We start from the raw sequence: 9,537 nt of genomic DNA, 5'->3' as shown, positions 1-9,537 counted from the left end.
GTCACTGACTTTGGGACAGGGAGGAGGGAGGCAAGTCACAATAGCACGTAGAAAGAAATCTTCTGGGGTTCTTTTTAATGCAGTTTTGTTATTCAGACATGGCTATGAATGGCGAACTCCATTCCCTGTTAAAAATTAAGTTCCCTGACTATTTTTCTGTTTCAGTACAGTAAAATTATTCACAAAAAGAAATGTCAGTAGTGCTCGTCTTGTAATTTGTTTTCAGTTTTAATAGCATTACTGTGATGCTTGACTCGCTGTTTGTCATGTATATGGATAGCTCATATGGTGTGTGTGTATTTAAAATTCTGTAGGTCTCTTGAGAGGGCAACAGCTTTTCTGTTACCCTCTCAAGACACATGCATATTTATATTGGCCATATAGACCAAGGGTGTAAATTGACATTACAGATACATGTGTGGAGATTGCCTACACACAGTGCTGTAAATTACTGTGCAAGCAAGTTCATCCCTGTCACCTTTTGTTTGCCTGTTGCTCAAGGAAGAGAAACAATTTCACACAGTGAGGTCAGTAAAGAGCAGCTGTGGACATAATTCTATGCAGGTGTCCAAAAAAAGAAGTATCTATTCACTGACTAAGATAGTAACTTGTAACAAACAGTAATCCCATCCTGGTGCATTATTTGATGACTCCTCCTTTTTACTGCAAATTTCAATAGCAGTGTTGTGTCCTTGCACTTAGTTTTGTCACACCTTTTTTTCATTTATGATCTTGTCTGTGTGAGTACAGAAAAGCCAGCCTCATTGAACACAGGTATTTTTTTTTAAAGGTGTTTGAGAGAGTTATAATGTCTTATTTTGCAGCTCACACAGTAGCAGTGTTAACCAAAGCACTGATAAAGAGCAAAAAGAAGCATGAAATAAGGCTATGACAAATAATAACTCCTGGGAAACAACAGAAGAAAAAAAAAATACAGTGATCAGCACGTGACTGTCTGTATTGAAAAGTAAAGTTAATATCAACCTATTACTTCTGGCCCAGAGCTTTTTTGATCATGTTTGAAGAGTTACATTTGTCTTGGGACATTTGGAGAGTTGACAAGGGGCAGCTTCAATCAACATCTGCTTTGGTGTTTGTATATCCATAAAATTAAAATTCAAGTGTGTATGTGTGTGTTACAGTAATGCTCATAGCTGATGGATTAGATTCATTACTTGTTGAAATGTTGGCAATATCTTTGATGGACAAGATGCAATACACCCTTTGCTGTGCAGAATTTAGGGTCTAAAGAGGCAGAAGTGCAGCAAGTAGGGTATGTCAGAAAATTCCAGAGAAGGAGATTAGTGTTATTTGGCATCAGTTTTTCAAAATGGATTGGAATGGTTTGCTGGGTTTTGTGTGGGGTTTTGTTTGTTTTGGTTTGGGTTTTTTTTTATGGTGGAAAGATGGAAGATAAGGGCCTTTGGGGGAAGAAATATGAATCAGGAGTGGGATTTCTAGACTGGCATGTGGATGAGAATGAATTTCTGTCCTGGCAGTATGCCTGTTAAAATACCTAGCTTTGCCCTACCAGTACACAGCACAATGTTAAGATCAATTTTTTTAGAGAATATACTGAAGGAGTGTGGAGCGCTCAGGTAATAAGCAAAGCCTGAAATAAATGAAAGACTTGTAGGAAAAAAAATCAGACTGAAGCCATATATTGAAAGATCATATTGTTCTGAGAGAAGAAACAAATCTTGGGAAAGCAATTCCATCAGCATTCATGGCACTAAGCAGTGGCACAGTTCCTGTGAAGCTTGCTCCAGAAATGACGTCATTTGTCGGCTGTGACATACTAGGCCACTCAGACTGGCACACAAACACCGAGCAGCTGCCCTGCACAAATCCAGTTGCATATCTCCAGCCAAAGAAAGACCCTAGTCAGAGGTATGAATGGTTATTCACCCATCTGCAAAAAGAAATGCGGCGTGCCAGACAACAAACAGCAAGCATCATACATTCACTGACGAGCAACGTTATAATGGGGAAACCACGGGGAATTGTGTGGCTAGGAAATGGGCAAAGAGTGGGGGTCTGTTCCCTTAAACCCACTGGTTGAAGTGAGGACGCTGACAAAGCTCACTTCCTGGGATATGACAGGCAAGATATGTGCGGGTCACACCAGTTTTAGAGTTTATCTTAGTTACATTTTGAACTGAAAAAGACAGTTGTTAAGGAATAGGAGATTACAGAGACATCTTTGATCTGCTGCCTAGACTGAGTGTATTAGCTAAATGGTGAGTATCTCGTGTTGTGCAATCATTCTTGTTCATCATTATGACAGGCCGGAAAGAGCAAACATAATTAATACAAGGCATTGTGATAATGGCATTGTGTCCCAGCTTTAAACTGTTTAAACTGAGCTTCTCTTTCATTTAAGTGACTCCCTGATAATTCTGTTAAATCTTCAGTCTTGAATCAGCATTTAAAATAAAGGCATCTTGTGTCTTCTGACTGAAGTGGGCTTAGAGATGGGGAATGTCTGTGCTTGTTACTCCTTCACCCTCCATCAATAACCCTTCAGAGTACTGATTGTAGAGCACAGCTATGACTGAATATTTTTCTTGAAACATCAGATGAAATTACCTAGCTAAATTTTATTGTACACATATGCTACTTGTAGACGAAAACATTAATTTATCAATGTAATGTTCAAAGAAATATATTCAGCTATTTTTCTTCTGCATTTTCAGAAATGCAGTGTTTTATGCCAGCTGAACAGCAGTCACTAGCAACAGTATTCTACCTGATGTGGTTTCTTTTATGAGGAGGTAGTAGTGCATATTTTCAATGTGAAAATTGTGATTCCTTCTTTATTCTGAAGTATCACGTGTCTCTGTATTTTCCCCAATGTATAGTGATGTATTGAGAAGCTTGGAAGCATAGTGCATGTTGCAACACGCTCCCTCCTCTGTAACGCTTCCTGGAAAATGCACTGTATGTTAGACCTGCTTTTGAAAGTCAGAATCATCAAAAAAGTAATATATTACACAGGAAATTATCTGAAAATGTGACCGTTCATGTAGAAATATGTACATCTAAATTTTATTTTTATTTGATAATGCAGTTCCTGCATGATTCAAATAAAAGTAATCAACTGTCAGTCTTGTTAGTGTTTCTTTTAATGTTCGTTCACCATGCCCTGAAACGTGTAGTGAATAGATGAAGACAGGCATACAGAGGCATACAGAAATTGTGTTAAGTGCCTTTGCTAAAAACTGAGGACGCTCCCTTAATGCCCAGCCTTCTGTTAGAGGTAGAAAGGAGATTGCCACCTTCAGGGATGACTAGACCCTGAGTTATGACCCATCTTGCAGCTCCATATAGGTAAAATAGGGGTAAAATGTCATCTGGTAAAATGTAAGCAGACTCAGGGAGAATTTAATAAATCCTGTAGCAGTAGCCAACATTTCCAAGCAGGTATGTTCTTAGGTAGGGATTATGGAAGCCAAGGGGGTTACTAAACTGGCTTTGTTTCTCCAGAGCAGCACAGTGTACTGACCACAGGAGGTAGATGTCAATGCCTGTCAAACCTCTGCTCTATTGAACTTACTGTCCCTTGTGTGGCTGTGGAGACCTTCCTCATCATCTTGTGTTTGCTTTGTGTTTTGGGGGGGAGCAGTGTGCATGGTATGAGAGGTTGCCTTGGATCTGAGTCAGTGAAAGAGCCAAGGAGGATATGAGGATGTGAGTGAATTCTTCACTGTGCATCAGGCTTTGTAACAGGTGCCCAGAGGGGCTGTGGACCCTTCACTATCACTGGAGACATTCAGAACTAAAAAGGACGAGGCCCTGAGCAAATATGACTTCAGACCTCTCTCTGCTTTTGTTGAGAATTGCAATGGGAACCTTGATTGATGTGAATGGGATTGTAAGGGTGTGGAAGCACCAAAGTAACCATGGGAGGAGGACTAGAAGAATGGCTGTTGATGGCACCCAGATTAGGAGGTCATCAAGATAACAGCGCACATCTATGTGCAGCTTCTCAGGACACCCACATCAGGAGACAGGTCAGTGAGTAAATCCTGGTGACTCACAGAGGTGGGACAGGATGAAGAGATTGTTTGCTGTTGGTGCCTAAAGACAACAGAAATGCACATCCGGCAGCAAGCGCGTGGTTGCCAACCTAAAAAGAAACCCGAGGTTAGGATGAGGACTGGATAGCTGGCATCCCTTGTCCACCATGTCATTGCAAGGAATGTATCTCCATTATGAATGCTGGACAGATGATTTTCTTACACACGCCTTGGTGCTTGTGAGAACATGGGTGGGAGTGAGATCAACATCCACCCCTTCTGTAAGATCTTGCATTGAGCTCTGCTAAACTGTTGGTACACAGTTTTGCAGTATTGTTTTCTAGACTTTTCAGCAAGTTAGGTTTAAACTAGATGACTTCCAGAGATTCCTTCCAATCTAAACTATTCTGCGATTCTGTCACTTGAATGCAAGAATTAGTGGAATATGTTCCATGATCTCCACTGCCCAGGAGGTAAGATTAGTATAGTTTTTTGGTCTTTTTTAAAATGTTACGTTTTTGTCTTCAACTACCCATGTCCCCACAGGTAAGGATTAAAGTTTTTTGTTTTTGTTTTTTTTTAAATGGATTTGAATCACCCAGGTACAAGGGAAAAAAAACCCCAAAGCATTTTCAGAGTGTAAAATTTATTTTCACATTCTCAAGAGGGGTTATTTTGATCATCTGTTAAATCATCTTGCACTTGAAAAAATTCCATTCAATGGATCTTTTTGATCAGAAGGCTGTAAACCTCTGAACTTCAGGGAGCTGGGATTGAAATGTCATCTCAGCTGTTGACTGAGCCAGGATCAGTCACAAACAATGAGGATTATGTATCCACTTAGAAAAAAAATAATACAGTGCCCAGGTTGAACTCCCCAATTTGCAGACCCCATTTTGTCACGTTCCTCACTGTGCTGTGCTGACTGTATGAGGCTAGAGCCACAAATAATCTCTCCCATTCATCTCTACTGTAATGTTGCTGTGCGTATAGAATAAAGGTGTGTTACTCAAAATCATGCACCTCTGTCAGCTCTACCACAGACCAGGAGTTGTGCTCATTGGTTTGTTTGTCATCTCAGAAAATACTGTTTCTTTAAAAACACTAAAGCATCTGCTGTTAATCCCATCATCCACTCCTTGTCCACATCCACTCCCTTTATAGTATTTCCTGTTGAAAGAACCAAGCCATATGTCATGTTGGTTGTCTGAGAACTTGGGGAGTAAGTGTTGTGAATGCATCTTTTCCCTGCATCACCCTCCTCCCGCTCAAGTCTCTGCTGTTGGTGTTTTTTGGGAGGTTTTGTTGGTTGGTTGTTTTTTTTTGGGGTGGGGGAGGGAGTTCTATAGCTACTAACACTTGTGATTGCTCTTGATAAGGAGAGAATTTGGTTATACAACAAAATTTTCAGTTTTCTCCTGAATTTTGCTTTGGCTGGTTCTCTAACATTTTGCTGTAGCTATTTTACTGTTATTTCCAGTATCAAAATGAATTCCAAGTTTTGTTCCTGCATCCTGTCCTGCTTTATAATTCTGTTACTATTTATCATGTTCATTCTCATCAGCGTGGTGGGCAACAGAAGCCATATCTCATTTCTTTTCATATTCTGATTAGTACCAATTTGTCTTACACCTGTTCTTGTATAATACACATTTTTTTTCCTCACCTTCCACCTCTGCCTTTGCTTAATACTTTCTTTCTTTGATTCCTGTAACTTGTAACATATAACCTGTAACCCACCCTTTCCTAGCTGACTTGACGCTTCCATTGCTTCCCATCCCCTTATCTAAACTCCTTGTATCCTTTCTGGCTGTCTTGCTTAACTATGTAATTCTGCATCTTTGAAACTCCCCACAAATTCACCTTGTGTACCAGCCCAGACTTGGTTTTATTACATTCCAGCCTTCTCCCCTTGTACATGCTTTCTGCTGTGTTCCTGAGCATGCCAGCTTTTCCGAAGTTTTCTTCACTTGCACTTAACCTCCCTCTCTCCACTCCCCGCATAAATCTTTCAGATTCATCATTGCTAAGGATTGCTATTGGTGGTGAGTGGGATCTAAAGTTCTTTCAGAACCACTGGTGTAAAAAGCTAGTGGTTCCACCTGGTGTGTTCTCAGAAGATGAGACACATCTGAGGCTGTAATGTCTCATTTGGACATGACACCAAGCCTGTGTGAGCGTATCAAATACTTCATTCACGTAGTGTTCCATCAGTAAGTCCTTCAGACTTGATATCCTGCCAGCAGGGCTGCCACAATTCGTGTATTCATAAACACTGTCCTTGAGATCTTGTCTGCTCCTTTCTGCACAACGCAGCGTATTAAAAGAAGTTTATCTTTTTGGGAGGGAACAGTATCCCACAGTTTTTATGAATTACTAGATGCCATCGTAGTTCTTTACTGATGATGTCTGATGGTTGGATTTAGATATTAAGAAGCACAGTTGTTTCCAAGATTTAATAATGTAGCAGTTAAAAAAAAAAATCAATAGCAGAGGATTGGTATATAGTAAATTAATGGATTTGTGTTAGTCTCCTAGTCATTTCAATCTGACATTTGCTTCAGCAGGGATTCGAGATCTAGGAACTGAGTAAGTGAGGAAGAAACATCAAAAAGGTTTTTATTCTATGAAACAGAGACCAAAAAAAACTTGTGCTGGTGCTTAATTCTACCAGCTTTTTCCCTGTTACCCCAATAAATAGGAATTTTGCCTGAGAAAAGCCTGCATGCATGTCCTGAGAAAATGTTTGCATCCAAGATCTAATTTCCACTGTAATTTTCTAAGATAACCCCAGTGAGAATATCTGATGAATAAATCTCTTGAGTTTTTCTTGACACATCTTTAGAGCTACAGGCTACCATAAGGAAAGCAACAGGAGGAAGAACTTTTTAAAGACAAAAGCTGGTGTGATTTGTTCATATTATATTTGCAAGTGTTGCAACTCGTTTGGTGGAATCAACTCTTGATTTACGCAAGAGGATCTAGCTTACACCATCTTTGTCTAATAAATTACCAACATGCCCTATTGCTGTTTTGCTAATCAAAAGGCTTTTAACTACTCTGGCCTTGTACTCAGAGTCATAAGAATACTTCTATTGCTGCACTATACCATAAATTACATCACTGAAAATGCTGCACAGAGCTTTTTATTTTATGCAGTTGAGTGGGATCATTGAAAGCTAGAGGTTTGGGTGTAGACAGCATGATATTCTATCACCTTTTGCTGTAGAAAAGGAAAGCTTCATTAACAAGGACTGGCTGAAGTAAGTCAGAAATTGCAGGCTGAATCATTAGGTCAAAAGAATCTCACCAAGGGGTGGGCACGTTCTGGCGCTTCTTTCCCAGATACTTCTCTCATTCCATCCAGTGGGACTACATAGATAGTTCTCATTTATCTGAATACATGAGCTGGATTTGGTAGAAGAAAGCAGCTTTGTCCTCAAAAATCAATCTTGGATGTGTATTTAGAATATTTTGTTTGTTTAAATGCTGTTAGTGTTTTCGACTAATCTGTGATGTGGAAACTTCTTGTTTGAATTCCACACTTACAGTCTGGTTGTTTGACATGATCTGGTATGTAAAGCTGTGGTTGTTGTTCTGTGATGTGTGATTGACTTTTTGCAGCACTCATTTGGTCTGGGGAATCCACTTAACATGAAATTCACAATCTGAACAACTGCTTCTCCCTCAAACCACCTTTGTGGTGTGATCCATCCATATAGCAACGTTCTGTGAAGACTCTTCAGAAACAGGAGCCTCTTGGGGAAAAGTCATGAAAGTTAGAGTTTCTTGAGACTTCTACTGCAAGCCTTGTTGCTTCAGACACGCAAGAGATTAATGGGCATGACAAAACTTTAGAAGGTGTCTGTACGGAGGAACACAGCCAGACATGATGTGAATAGCAACGTGTGCGTAAAGTTTGGCGTAAGTGGAGATGAAAGTCTCAATTTTCTGTGGTTACTGATCCTCTGAGATACCCAGTTCAAACTGAGACATGTCTAAGTTTGGAAACTCTGAGAATGAAAGGTAAAACTTTTACTGTCTTCTAGGATATCTCCTATCACATTTCAAAATGCAGCCTTCTGTAGCTTAACACCGCACAGTCACTGGTGATGGATAGGCAAGAGATATCGTCACAGGTTTTAGACAAACCTCGGCATATTAGCACAGGATGATGGAGTGGGAAACGGTACATAAGTTTGGCTGAATCTCCTATGAATCAGGTTAACTCAGCTCATCCAGAACTACATGTTATTATAGCTAGGTTGCTTCCAGTACCAGATCTGTCTCAGTTAGATCAACACAGCACTGCAGTTTAAAGTCTAGACGTACTTGCTGTCGCAAAATATATCCACCACAATTAATGGGAAATGCCCTTCAGGGTGCACTCTCTTAGGGTGCCCTTTCTGAGAGAGCCCTCCAGAAGCAGAGGAGCACAAATATGAGCTCAGAAGTCCTCAAGGAATGGTATAATCATTTGACTCCGGAGAAGACACTAGAACTGGATTTTATTTAATTTCACTGAGAGCTCCTTCTGTCAAGAATCCAAGCTCAAGCAAAAAGGTATATTTGAAGTTGCTGCAAATTAAGTAGTCTGTGTTTGCAGAGATGTGAAAAAGTCACAGATTTGCAGTGGGTGCTACTGCCGCCTTTTGATTCTTAGTGCGATACTTGGAACTTTTATGGCCTGTGGTCTAGTAGGCTAACAAACAGCAGTGTGCTGCACTGGTGCTTCAAACATAGAGCTTTCCAAGGAAAAGTCATAGCATAGATAAAAATGAATGCTTCTTAGCTTCCAAATAGATAGGACATTTCTGTAGTCTCTTTTTTTCTAGATCTTCAGTTCTTTGGAAGTTCTATGCATTCAGCACACTGGAAACGAAGACATAGCGAAATATGTGTTATCATCTAAAGTCTGGTAAATAAGGTCACTTACGAACTCATCTTTCTAGTATGCCTTTTTGGAAAAGAGATTTATGTAGTCGAACATTCAGAATGCTCCTATTCACTTGCCTAAAGAAAAGCAGAACAGAGAGGAGATCCATTATATAAAATATTTTAAAGAAAACTGTCATTTAAAACATCTAGAATTTTAAGGTGCTCTTGATTATGTTTCTGTTCTATCCAAAAATCTTTTTGTAGTTAGTACAAGGCAAGAAACGTTTTTCATTTCCTGCTTTATTCCTCAGCCAAGCTGCTAATTTGTGACACAGTATAGAAAACCTGATATCCTTGGGAATACTCACTGAAAAGCTGCTGTGTTGATGTTGGGATTTATATTACATTAATATAATTCAGAACTTGTTAGTGTTCTTTCTTGTAGTTTTTCTGGCCTTGTACAATATGTTGCAAAACACGTTCAACCTTTCCATTTTATGTTCTTTCTATCTGTTTTGTGGTGGTTGTGTTTTTCCTTTCTTTCCAATTAGTTTAATGTACAAGCTGTGTTTCCGAATATGCCTTGATTACTTCCAGAATTTCTGAAGCAATGGATTTCCTCCCCTGGATTTTGTATTTT

This window comes from Pterocles gutturalis, unplaced genomic scaffold (genome assembly GCF_000699245.1).
Source record: "Pterocles gutturalis isolate BGI_N339 unplaced genomic scaffold, ASM69924v1 scaffold13401, whole genome shotgun sequence".
Taxonomy (NCBI): domain Eukaryota; kingdom Metazoa; phylum Chordata; class Aves; order Pterocliformes; family Pteroclidae; genus Pterocles; species Pterocles gutturalis.
This window is presented reverse-complemented; position numbering follows the sequence as displayed.